Source organism: Mobula birostris, chromosome 23, assembly GCF_030028105.1.
Source record: "Mobula birostris isolate sMobBir1 chromosome 23, sMobBir1.hap1, whole genome shotgun sequence".
Taxonomy (NCBI): domain Eukaryota; kingdom Metazoa; phylum Chordata; class Chondrichthyes; order Myliobatiformes; family Myliobatidae; genus Mobula; species Mobula birostris.
The window spans coordinates 36,770,088-36,784,569 of NC_092392.1; the positions used below are offsets into that span (position 1 = coordinate 36,770,088).

Sequence of the window (14,482 nt, forward strand, 5' to 3'; positions counted from 1 at the left end):
TTAAGGTTCAATGGAACATAGCTTTGCCCTTTCTGATACAACTAACCAATTAACAGTCCTGAATGGAGCATAAATTTTTTGTGCAACTGGATCCCTGAATATACTTTCATAGTACAGGTTTCCCCCGCCATCCGAAGGTACAGCGTTCCTATGAGACGGTTCATAAGCCAAAATGTCGTAAAGCGAAGAAGCAATTACCATTTATTTATATGGGAAAAATTTGTGAGCATTCGCAGACCCAAAAATAACCTGCCGAATCATGCCAAATAACACATAAAACCTAAAATAACAGTAACATATAGTAAAAGCAGGAATGATATGATAAATACACAGCCTATATAAAGTAGAAATACTTTTCCACAATCATTGCCTGAACTGTTCTCCGTAGCGAAAATCTCACGCAAGCACCGTCGGCAGAAAATCTCACGCAAGCGCTCTTGGCAAAAACATGGCACAAGCGCTCTCCAGTAACCTTTAAGCTATGAAGCTGCCAAATCATACCAAATAACATGTAAAAATACACAGCCTATATAAAGTAGAAATAATGTATGTACAGTGTAGTATCACTTACCGGAATTGGTTCAGCGCCGAGCACACTGTGATGGTGTGTTAGACTGAGCCGTCGGAGGCTGCGGTGGTGCAGTGCCCCCCCCCCCAACGCTCCAGGCCGCCGATCGATACCGAAACGCGAAGCGTGCAGGGGTGCAGCGGTAGCCGGGAGGCACACAGCACATCTTTAAGCAAAAGGCCGAAATAAACATGCTAATTAATTAGGTGCCGCCTGGCACGTAATTGTCGGCCCAGATCAGTGCCGATTTCCGATTACGTTGACTCTGATCTGGGCCGACAACTACGTGTCGGGTCGCACCTAATTAATTAGCTTGTTTATTTCGGCTTTTTCCCTAAAGGTGTGCTGTGTGCCTCCTGGCTACTGTTGCATTCTCTGCGAATCGCGGGATGGTGGGACACTGGGGTGTCATCTCGTCATCTGTTTCCATTAGAGCAGGCAGCTCATCTTCTCCTATGACTGCCCGCCTCGATGTCGAAGGTTGAGGTTCGTCATCTGCTGTGGTTGATGCGGAAGGCTTGCTTGACGGCTGAGCGTTGCGCATTTTTCTATCATACAGTTCTTTTTAAGGACTCAAAGCACACTGCAAATATCCCCTAAACCTAAGTACCCTTTCAAAATTAAAGTTATACATTATCATTGCAGTGAAAATCTCACGTAGTTGCTTCATGTTCAGTTCCTGGATGACTTCACTTTCGGTCTGTTCACTACTGCATTCAATTTCAATTGTTATCCTTACCTCTTTCAATTGCATCAGCTCTTCATCTATCAGTTCTTGGTCATGGGATGCCACAACCTCTTCAACATCATGTTCGTCAGCTTCCACAAGCCAAACTCACTTAGTCCTTACTTCGTTCACAACGATCGAAACGCTTAATTATGTCTAGTTTTACGCTAAATGTAACACCCTTACGAGCTCTTTTAGGCTTTCCCAATACCTTAGAACTCATCTTGCTAATGGCTGCTCACAGGCACGTGTTTAAGCAATGCCGGCTAGAATGCAGTTCCGAATCCAGGGGAGAGCGGCTGCTCGGGGCGCGCGCTGCCTTTTATCGCGCGCTGATTTTCCCCGTGCACTGCTTTTTTTTCGTAACAGTGAAAACACCTTCTGAAAGCGAAAACAGGGTACTAATTTGGGTCTTTCTTAACAGTGAGGTTTCGTAAAGCGAACATTCGAAAAGCAGGGGACACCTACGTTAGAATGTTTCAATTTATAAATGAAAAAGGCTCGCTGGTTAAATTTCCTCAATCATGCTTCCTTGGTAATATAAACAGTGGCATATGGCAACAAATATTCTCAAGGACAATTTGGGTGTGTACTATCAATTGGTCCTGCTAGTAATGTTAATATTCTGTATTAACAATAATATTATTAGTTAATATTCTGTAGCTAATAAAATCAACTTTAAAGTTTGGTTTTGGTCCAAGGTTATGTCCATAATATTGATTATGATTATGAACATGATCTCTGTTATTTTGTTTGTATCCCCATAATGTCATTTTAGGCAGATACTTTCATCAATTTTGGACATTATTTGAACAACCCAAAAAATGCAAACACTAATTCTATGAGTTACCAATAATCTGGAATGAATACAAAACTCAGAACATGGTATTCATGCAGGATTCCTGAAACACAAAGACACTGACTGTACATTGAGAATTGGCAGCAATTCTACAAGGAACTGCCAAGATTTACTAAATAAATAAAAGGCAAATAATTTGGTAATTATTTTGGGTAGGGTTGTATCTTTAAGAAAACACTAATAGGTTATAAACTAGTTCAAAGGCTCTCCCTTTTTGGAAAGGGACAGTTGGACAGTGTTGCACAGTCATGCAGAGGAGACCATTGTGCATTTATTAAGACACATTTCCCAATGGTTACTTTGGTGTAAAGATAGATTGATATGCTGTTAACTCACCAAGATGACATCACACCTTTAAAGATTCATGGATTTTGTGCACCGCCGCCGTGAAAGGCTTCGGGCCACAACCATGCCACCCAGTGACTCACTCTGGGCGGCGAAATCTGGGCCTGTAAGTGAGTCTCTGGGTAGCGCTGTCTAGCCCTTAAGCCATTTACTGCAGCAGTGCCTGGATCCCAGTGCGAGGTACGATATGTCGTTTAGACAATTTAAAGCCAGCCCAAAGAGACTGGGAAGACAGTGTGTTGGGATTGGAGGCAACAGCCGATTTTGCTCATTCTCCTGTGATGTTCACTCCTCTCTCCATGGCACTGAGGCTATGAAGACTGTCCTGCCAGCTGTGCTCCGTGCCTGCTAATATGATGAACTGATACTGAGGCTTTGGGCCGACTCCGGGCTGCTCAGGGTTTCAGATCTAAGGACTCATTTTGGTTCAGAATGTTGTTGCTCGCTTCTATTATTTGAAGGATTTGTGTATTTTTCCCATTCTCTGCACATCAGTTGTTGGTCTTCATTTTATTTTAATTGGATTCTTTTGAATTTCTTGCTTTGTGGCTGCTAATAAGCAAACAAATCTCAAGATTCACACATCAAAGTTGCTGGTGAACGCAGCAGGCCCAGCAACATTGATGTGTGTTGCTTGAATTTCCAGCATCTGCAGAATTCCTGTTGTTTGCGGTTTAAAAATCTCAAGATTGTTTAATTTATACATTCTTTGATAATAAATGTACTTTGAAACTTTGAAATGAATTGCAACAGTTGTAATGTACTTTCTGTATTTATTTATTTATTCACTTACTTGTTTGCTGAGATACAATGCAGAATAAACCTTTTCTGCCCTTCTAGCCACAACGCCCAGAAATCCCCCAAATTAATCCTAGCCTAATTAGATCAGATTAGATTCAACTTTACCGTCATTGTGCTGAGTACAGATACAATGCCAATGAAATGCAGTTAGCATCTAACCAGAAATGCAAAGAATAGTGTTATTTACAAAATAACTGTGAATAAAAAGTAAGTGCTACAGCACACAAATATGAAAGTACTGAGACAGTACAATATGCGTGCAATACTGCTTAGCGCTGTGATGTGAGGTTCAGCAGGGTCACAGACTCAGGGAAGAAGCTCTTCCTGTGCCTGCTGGTGCGGGAGCGGAGGCTCCTGTACTGCTTACCGGATGGGAGGAGAGTAAAAAGTCCATGGTTATGGTGAGATGCATCCTTGATAATGCTTTTCGCCCTGCCCAGGCAGAATGGCAGCATTTATGGTAGATGTCCTCAATGATGGGCAATTGGATGCCGATAATCCGCTGGGCAGTTATCACCACATGCTGGAGTGCTTTGCGCTCCAATACGGGACAATTGCCATACCAGACTGAGATGCAGTTGGTGAGTATGCTCTCAAGGTAGAGTGGTAAAAGTCCGTCAGTATCTTGGGACAGAGGCGAGCTTTCTTGATGCTCTGCAGTTACGGGACAATTTACAATGTCCAAGTAACCTACCATCCCGTATGCCTTTGAACTGTGGGAGTAAACCCGAGCACACGGAGGAAACCCATGCGACACCTGGAGAATGTACAAGCACATTACAGATGATGGCACGGAATAAACCCGGGTTGCTAGTACCGTGAAGCATTGTGCTAACCACTACACCACCGTGCCGCCCTACAGCATAAAATCACTGTTGGATGAGAAAATTTTAGTGTGTTCACCCTTGGAGCTTATTCATTTGATATCCATGTTTCAATGGTCAGTGAATATAATGACATGGCCTTCCTGGTCTTTGGCATTATCAGACTGAGCTGGCTGCTTAGAATTAAGATGGCAAATAGTTAAGTAACCCCAACTTGCATTTAATATAAAGAAGTCATTACCCGACCATTGATGTTCAAAATTAGTAGCTGCTTATAAAATATCCTGTTACTGGAATTTATGGCAAGGAGCATTGTAATAATTCAAACAATTGCCGCCACAGTCTGTAGAGTTTGTACGTTTCCCCCGTGACCACGTGGGTTTCCTCTAAGTGCTGTGGTTTCCTCCCACAATCCAAGGATGTTGTTAGGTTAATTGTAAATTGTCCCATGGTTAGGCAAGGGTTAAATCAGAGGTTGCAGGGCAGCACAGCTCAAGTGCCAAAAGGGTTTGTTCCACACAGCATCTCAATAAATAAATAAAAATAAATAAATTATTAACAGTACAGGGCCCACCTTTGCAGATTTTGCCTGCTTATAAGAAGCAATAAAAATAATAAAAGATGTTTTTTCAATTGTACTAATTGCCAAGGTGTGACGGGGTTGTGTAAGAAGTTGTTCAAAATGAGAAACTACTGTTTCAAAACAAAAAAAAAGACAGCTGGCATTATGAGTTGGGCTGTAGCCTTCTCTTGGGACCCCTAATTTTCACACAATGCAAATTTATCTGTTCAGGAAATGATTGAAAAAGGTATAAACAATGAGTATCACAACTTGGTCTGATTCCCAGATCTCTTCATGTTCACAACAAAGTGTCATTTGCATGAGTACGCGTGCACCATCTGTGATATACACTAAGGAGCACATTCAGCTAGAATTGTCTGCCACCACAGCAGTAGCATATACTAATATTACATGGGATCCCCATGTGGTGTTTCTGCCTCATTGGAAAGCAGGCCCCACATTACTAAAGAAACTGAAGTCAACATTTCCAATTCAGTTGAAGTGTCATCGAACTGAAATGTTACAATTTTCTCTTTCCATACATCCTCCCTTGGTTACCTGGTTCAGATGTAACAGTGGCAATGAAAACTTCTTGAGGTTTCAATAGACAATAGACAATAGGTGCAGGAGCAGGCCATTCAGCCCTTCAAGCCAGCTGATCATCCACAATCAGTACCCTGTTCCTGCCTTCTCCCTATATCCCTTGACTCCCCTGTCTTTAAGAGCTCTATCTAACTCTTTCTTGAAAGAATCCAGAGAACTGGCCTCCACTGCCCTCTGAGGCAGAGCATTCCACAGATCCACAACCCTCTGTGTGAAAAGTTTCTTGCAAATGGATTGAGTATCCTTATCAGAAATAATTTTTATAAATCTATGTAGGGTTTCTACTTGTCCTTGAGGAAATTACAGATGTGCTAGTCAACAACAAATAACTATAACTGTGGTATGTCTTCTTTCTGCTATTTATCAGAATCAGAATCAGGTTTAATACCACTGGCCTATGTCATGGAATTTGTTGTTATGTGGCCGCAGTACAATGCAATACATAATAATAGAAACTGCGAATTACAGTAAGTGCATCTATGTATATAAATGAGAAGCAATCAGAAGTTCAAAAAAAGTAATGAGGTATTAATAAAGTTAGACAGATGTTTGCTTGCAGGCCTTGGCTTTCTACTAATAGTTTAATGTAGTGTGGGTTCGATGCCCATTCAGAAATCTGATGGCAGAGCGGAAGAAGCTGTTCCTGAATCAACACAACATTATAACGCAACATTGGCTTTTCTCCAAAAATATAATCAGTTGTTTACTGGTCAATTAATAATATTCCAACAATAATGTGATACAGTTGTACCCCTGGTTCTCAGAGGTCCATTTGTTAATTTTGAAGATCATGGCTCCAGCTGACCAAGATCTGATCTGATCTGATCAGTTACACAGATCTTTGCTAGCAGGCCTTGTTAAATGGTGGGGGGGGGGGGGGGGGTGCGAGAACACACTCCTCACGCTTACTTACCAGATATACTTCCATTATACCTGAAGAAATTATGTACTATACAATATACTATACAATATATTATGTTAATGCGTGCTGGACATCAATGTGCGCTGGATGCTGGTCACTGTACTAATTAATATATTTAGACCAGCCAATCAAGATTTTTAACTGTCTAAATGATTTAAATGTCAGGTAACTCTAGATCTGAGGATTTCAGCTACAAATCTTAGTGATTAAAACTTACTAAAAACATCCACTACAAGTAAATTAATTACCTTAATGGTTTCTTCTGTTGCTCTGACAACTTGAAGCATAGTAGTACTAAAGTGTGTCTCAGCTAGTTTTGTTCCTAGCATTAAAATCTTTGGCTTGGGGCTTTTTTTTTATATTATCATGTGAAAGTAATTGGTTGTCAAAATGCGATGGCATTAATTTCAAAACAACATGGCCTGGAAATTCATATGATTACGTGATAGCAGACTGAATTTCAGAGCAACATCGGTCACTGTTTGCATGTCAGAATATTGGATTGTGCAAAAACGCCACAAGAATGTCAATATCATATGTTACTGATGCAAATCTGACCTGCAATATATAACAATGATATTATGGGTCATGCACAGAAAAGCAGAACACAGGGAGCAAATTGTGAAAAGGTACAGAATTACGTGCATTTTATTTTGTGACTTTTAGAGCAAACATTGATGGAGTTACTGTCAGCAATCATGAAGCAGATTTTTGCTGGTGTCTGGGTGAAGTCATCTATATTCTTATATTGGTGGCAAGGGTTCTGGGGTCAACTTCTGGCATCAGGATATTTCAGTCATCTGGTGACATTCAACTAAATCAGGCTGTGACCGCAGTAGCAGTCCAGCAGCAGCAGGGCAAGCTGGCATAAGTCTCCCATACAGTGTCAGAGTGTAGCTTTGCATTATTTGTCACGTGTACATCAAAACATCAAAAAAAACAGTAAAATGTGTCATTCTGCATCAACAAGCGACATAAAGCTGGAGACAGCCTGACATGTGTTACCACGCTTCGAGCATCACCATTGCATGCCCACAACTTACTAACTCTAACTGTATGCCTTTGGAATGTGGGAGGAAAGCAGAGCACTCAGGAGAAACACACACACACACACACACACACACACACACACACACACACACACACACAGCACACAGGAAGAACAAAGTCCTTACCGACTGCAACAAGAATCGAACACCGAATCGCTGACACTGTAAAACAATTGTGCTAACTACTATGCTATGGTAAAAACGTTGATAGAAGTTTGAAGTAAATTTTTATCAAATTATATACTGTATATGTCAACATATAAAATCCTGAGATTCACTTTCTGCAGGCTAAGTACATCCAAGAAACACAATAGAATCAGGATGGACAAACAAGCAACATGCAAAAGACAACAAACTGTGCAAATACGAAAGAACAATAATAATAATAATAATAAATAAATATTGAGAACATGAGATGAAGAGTCCTTTAAAGTGAGTCTATAGGTTGTGCAAACAGTGAAGTTACACCCTCTGGTTCAAGAACCTGACGGTAGAGGGGTAATAACAGTTCCTGAACTTGGTGATGTGAGTCCTAATGGTCCGGTACATTCTTCCTGATGGCAGCAGCGATAAGAGAGCATGGCTTGGGTAGTGGGTGTTCTTGATGATGGATACTGCTCCCCTGCAATAGTGCACTGTGTAGATGTGCTTACTGGTGCAGAGGACTCATAGTGGACTTGGCGTATGCTCAAGAAGAAGTGAATACTCTGTCTTCTGGTTTCGGGTTAGATCATCTTCTGCATGACGGGGTGGATATACATCTCTACCGAAGGAGGTGTAGGGCGCTCCTTTCTTCCGCTAGCCTGCAGGTCACCCTTGGACAAGATGTAACACCCGCTTAGCCCCCTCGATCAGGGTCACATGAAGCCATGGGAGCAGGTGGTGGATGGTCATATGAGTAGCTGGTGCATATCACAAGTCCTGGTTATGCAATGACTGATGCCAGGCAGACGATCTCTGAAGGCTATTGATAATGGCTGGGATCATCTGTCTTGTAAAGACACTGTCCAGAAGAAGGCAATGGCAAACTACTTCTGTAGAAAAGTTTGCTAAGGACTATCATGGTCAAGACCATGATCGCCCACATCATACGACATGGCACAAAACCATTAAACAAATTTGCTGTGACTTCCTCGTGACTGGCAGAGAAGTTGTAATTGGGAAGGAGTTCTTTCTGCATCTACTTTGTGTTCAATTATGAACAGGGAAAAAATAATTATCATTTTGAAACTACATGAAAGAACAAAGGAAAATATTAGTACACAATAATATTCAGTTATATGTTGAAGAACATTTTTATGGTGCAGCCAGACTTGGTGAATCCCATATTAAATGCTTACATCTCCCAATCAATTCCTTTGAAATGAATGAAATTATCCCATGTTATTATATATAGTACCTGCAGTGATAAATTAGAATACAAATTCTCTATGGTTTACCCTTTTGTACCACAATTCATGGATTGTGTGGAGCAGATATTTATTTTGATAATATAATATTGATCTGTGTGTTGATTATGATAGATTTGTTTAACCTTATGACAAGTATGAAAGCACTCGAATCCCATTTTACTTGTGAGAGTTACTTGGCTATTAATATAGCATCAATAGGCAAATGAAACAGGAACAGCCTTTAGAGAATTTCCCATCATTTGATAGGATAGAGCCGATCCAATTTTACTCAAATATTCTTCTGTCACTGTCCCCTTAATGATTCCTTACTGATTAAAAATCTGTTTCAGCTTTGAATATATTCAAGGATTCAACTATCACAGTTTTCTCAGACAAGGAATTCCAAACATTCATAACCTTTTGATCCCCTTCTTAAATGGGCATCCCCTTCTTCTGATTCTGTGTATTCTGCTCATGAACTCTCCTATGAGAGGAAAAATCCTCATAGCACTTAACCTGCTACGCTTTATATAGTACTGTCTTCTGTGAAGGGGGTGGCACAGGTGCAGACACACCCAGCCCTGAGTAACCAGTCATGGTCATTTGATTCCAAATAATTGATTTATTGATCATTACAGAATGTCTCTTTGGTACTTCCTGCTTCTCCCCACCTCATCCTTCCCCTTTTCCCGACCATGATACCCCTCTCCCTACCCCTTCCCACTCTCAGTCCACAATAGAGACCCATATCAGAATCAAGTTTACCATCACTCACATATGCCATGAAATTTGCTTTTTTTTTTGTAGCTACAGTGCAGTGTAATACAAAAAATTACTACAGTACCGTGCAAAGGTAGGCACCCTAGCTATATATAGTATATTTGTCTAGGACCTTTGCAGAGTACTGTATGTTCAAGCATGCAATAGGGGTATTGTTATAAACTCCAATGAGCACAAACTCAGTGTGTTCAACTTCACCTGATATGATGCTCCCTCCATTTATCGTTGCTTCCTCCTCAAGAAACCTCTCTGAACTGCCTCCAAGGGTTTCTGCTCTCTCCTTTTCTGTTGCTATTTTGATCAGTGCAGACCGTCTCTGCAGCCTGCAAATAACAAACCATACAGCGCAACATTGAACTGAACTGAACTGAATTGAATATGCCTGGACTCTTCCGATGACTCTTTGGTTTGGTGTTTTATATTCTGTGGTTTTCATTCTTTGTTTTGCTGTTCGAACAATTTGTTCTTTCTTTTTTCCGCGTTGAGGGATTGATGTTTTTCTTTGATCAGGTCTTATGGTTTTCTTTGTTTTGTGGCTATCTCTGGGAAGACAAACCTCAGGATTGTATACTGCACACATACTTCGATTCTTTGAATCTTTCAAAGTGAAAATATTGAGACCTTAAAACTAAGATATTTGTTGATTTGTTACTTACCAACTTCAGCATTTAGATGGTGAACTGATAGAGAAAAAAGGAAAACCTTTATGAAATTTGCCTGATAATCAATGGAAGGTTCTATAGAGAAAGCCAATTCTATATTGTGTTGCTTTTTATAATGACAAATACAAAATAAATATTGTGGTAAGATGATGAGATGAGTCTAGGTCAGAGTCTCCCAACTTGGGGTTCATAGACCCCTTGATTAATCATATTGTTCCATGGTATAAAACAGGTTGAGAACCCCTGGCCTAGATTATTAGTTGCACAGGCACTTTGAGCAGCCGAAAACAGTGATTCAGTCCTTGAGTTTCACTGCTCCTTAGAATTTCTTACATTTCATGGTAATTTTCTTTCAAATAACTGTTGGCTATCAGTAGGAATGAGCATAGCTTCACTCCATATCTCAACCCCAATTTGCCACATGCTGAGTGCCTAGATCTGAGAGGATATTCACTTTCAGATATCCATAGCTACGTGCAGGAAGCCACGGATGATGGCCATCCGTGTTCTCATCAGCAACGTAAGTGCCACTGTGTGCAGCCAATGTAACATGACCTTTGAAATTGAGATGCTATTGTTCAATATGCAACAAAGACATCAGTCGGAATGAAAAATGGAGCTATTCAGGATCATCCCATGGAGCTTTCCCATGATCCTCTCATATCCCTTTTGCCAATCAGCTGTCCAGCTCTTGGCTCCATCCCTTCCCCCTCCTGTCTTCTCTTATCATTTCGGATCTCCCCCTCCCCCTCCCACTGTCAAATCTCTTACTATCTCTTCTTTCAGTTAGTCCTGACGAAGGCTCTCGGCCCGAAACGTTGACTGTACCTCTTCCTAGGGATGCTGCCTGGCCTGCTGCGTTCACCAGCAATTTTTATGTGTGTTGCTATTCATGATTACCTGCTTTTTGGAATGCAACCTGAGCTTGCTTCACTTTGAGAAGTTAGCGGTTCCTGATGCTGAGTTACACCTGACATTGAACATAAAAGAAAATTCACCCAATATACAGAATTCATTAGCCATTGGATTTTTCTTTGTAAACTAGATATGATACTGATGTGCTAAAATGGAAGTTCTAGATTTTGTTTCTTCATTGGGAATTATGTTTGATTTTCGTATCATCAAAAACCAACAATGTTAAACCAATGTATGGTCCTTTTATCAGAGCACACTATCAAATTGCAATGCATTAGTTATCAGTACTTTTTGTGATTGCAAAGAAATCTACTACAGCCCAAAGCAAAATGTCAAGGCATTAATTTCAGGTCAGCCATTAGTCACACTATTAAACCTCTGGACTGTCAGCTTCTATTCTTGAAGGTGAAATCACTGGGCAATCAGGCCACTTGAAGCTTTGTTTCTAGTGTTATCTATAACAGGGAAGCTGATGAATGAGTTGACTATGCTCAAGCATACAATAAGGGTATCAGCCTCACCATAACTACCCCTGTTGAAGGCTTCCAAACTGTTGAATGAATCCTTCTGAAGCACAGAAGTTTTTCACTCAGAGGTTCTTTGGTCTTTAAAAAATTATTCGAATCTGGTCTAAACGTAAACGTCCAAGACAAAAATATACAACCTTTGGAAAGCTAAGTATGCGCAGAGGCTGGAAATCTGAAATAAGAACAGAACAGCAGAAACTGTTCAGCAGGTTAAAATCAAAGCTGTACAGGGTTCCCAACCTGGTGTCCACAGTAAATGGTATGGTCCATGGCATAAAAAAGCTTGGGAAAATTCTTGGAGTTCTTTATACTTTTGCATTTAAAGGGTGGTCGAACAGAACACAATCATAACTCACACAAAATGCTGGAGGAACTTAGCAGGTCAAGCAGCATCTATGGAAAAGGGCAAACAGTCGATGTTTCAGGCTAAGACCATTCTTCACGGCTTGATGAGGGATGCCTACCCTGAAGAAATTTAAATCTTCCCTTTGACGGGAGTTTGGTGAAACCATTTCTCACTGCTCGCCCTATGTGCCATCTGCTGCCCTCCAACTCTTCAAACGTGCTCACCCAGACCCGCAACCACAGCCATGTATCCTTCCTGAGAACTTGTTTTCACTGCCATCCTGTGCCATGTGGCTTCCAGATCCATTTTCAGACTTCTCGGTTTGTACTCACCGAAGACTCAGGTACTCACAATCAGTTGTCTGCCTTACCCCCCGCACTCTACGTGGCATCCTTTCCGCCATGCAGAGATACCTGGCCGCCCCGTCCCAGTCACTGCCACAGTTAGATCATAAGACATAGAAGCAGAATTAGGCCATTGGCCCATCGAGTCTGCTTGCCACCTGGTAATGGCTAATCTATTATCTCTCTCAACCCCATTCTCCTGCCTTCTCTCCGTAATCATTAACGTCCTGACTAATCGGGAACCTATCAGCCTCTGCTTTAAACATACCCATGGACTTGCCCCCACCACTGTATGGGGCACCATGGCAACACGGTGGTTAGTGCAGTGCTTTCACAGCACGGTGCTTTGGCGTTTGGAGTTCAATTTTAGTGTCGTCTGTAAGGAGTTTGTATGCTCTAGTTCTGGAATTTCTCTCCTCTGCCTGCAATGGACCTCTCTGATACTTTATCCTCCAGCAGATTCACGCTTTCACCTGCCAAAAAAAGTATCCTGATGTGGGGACCCAGCCTGAAACGTCAACTGTTTATTCATTTCCATAGATGCTGCCTGACCCACTGAGTTCCTCCAGCAATTTGTGTGTGTTGCTTTGCATTTCCAGCATCTGCTAGTTTCCTCGTGTTTGTCACTTACAATAACGTTGCTGTCCATAGAGCATTCAGAAAATGATGGATAAGCGCCAAGTTAAATCTACTGTGCGTTGGGTGGACAAGTTGTTCAAAATGATCCTGAATATGTTAGCACGCCCAAAAGGTTCTTTTTTGGTTTTTTTTGCATGTGGGCAGGAGAAGATGTTGATTTTTTTTTTGAATGGGTTCCATGGATCTTTGCTTTATGGCTGTTTGTGCGAAGACAAATCTCAGAGTTGTATACTACATACATACTTTGATAATGAATATACTTCGAATCCTTGAATCCTTTGAAATGTTACCTTGTACAGAATTAGCTGAAACATTGGCTTTGCTGTTATAATTGATCTCAATATTTCCTGGTTTAATAAGTGTAAATTCAGCCAGTTTTTTTCTGACACTACTTCTTGTATTGCATGACGGAAAACACTGATGGATTTTGTCAGTCCCTGACAGGATAAAGCTTGAGTGCAATGCCCATTGTAGTTAGCAGCTGTGACTGCCAATGTTCACACACAAACAAGACTTAGGCAATTTCCAGAATAACTTGCCAACGTGCATGATTGTTTAGAACAGGGGTTCCCAACCTGAGATCCATGGACCCCTCAGTTAATGGTAAAGGACCATGGCATAAATAAGGTTGAAAACCTTTGGTTCAGAAGAACTAATAAAGCAGAAGAACTATGTTTTGGAAAAGAAGAATAAACAAGCAATTAAAGGAAGAACATTGACAGTGGACACTCGATACACGGAGATATTTAAAAGGTTTGAAAATGTTTAATTGCTGAAGAAGTTTCAGTGATCACAATCAGACTAAATTACACACTTGATTTATCCACCTTGTGTTGGGTAATCAGACAGTGCTATATAATTGCATTGAAAAGGGTTGAAGAAATGTCCACCAATGTATAGCAGAGTTTATGTAAATTGTTATTAAGAGAGAAAGTCTTAATTTATTTCAATGGCTTCATAACCAAAGAGTGTATTACAGATTGCACTGGACAACAAAGATTTTGCATCCTGAATACTTTTGTGTGTATCTTATGGATTTTAGGCTGCCGATCATGAAAATTACCATGAAATTTCCTTACTGCGCACTTTTTAAATAAATCTCTAATATTTGTTATTTCATTTCATAATTCAATTCAGAATAAATGATGCCAAAATTAAGGAAGGCATTTTTGTTGGTCTGAAAATCAAACAAATCATTAATGACAATCACTTAAAGAACTTCTAGTGGGACTGCAGAAAATCGCATGGAAGGCACACAAGGTTGTTGCTGAAAATTTTCTTGGCAACTACAGAACACCAAAGTATGTGCAGCTGGTTGACAACATGCTTCAAGTATACGAAACTATGAAGTGCAATTAAATATTACTTTTCTACATTCCTATTTAGACTTCTTCCCTGCAAACCTTGCACAGCCAGTGACGAACATAGTGAAAGGTTTCACCAGGTCATTGCAGTCACAGATAAACAGTGTCAGGGCAAACTGGAATCTATCAGTGCCTGCTGATTATTGTTGGACACTTAAGTGAGAAGCCTCAGAAATGGAGTAAAAATGAAAATCATCAACAAAACACTTCTAGCTTAGTTGAACTACTACAACCTGTCAGCACCGTTATGCAAT

General features: G+C 40.7%; 1 protein-coding gene across 4 annotated transcripts in view; it reads right to left on the bottom strand.

Annotated features, from left to right (window-relative positions):
* The window catches only part of LOC140186825 (chemokine-like protein TAFA-5), an 854,343-nt gene that overhangs the window by 400,670 nt on the left and 439,191 nt on the right, over positions 1 to 14,482 (bottom strand). The window lies entirely within an intron of this gene.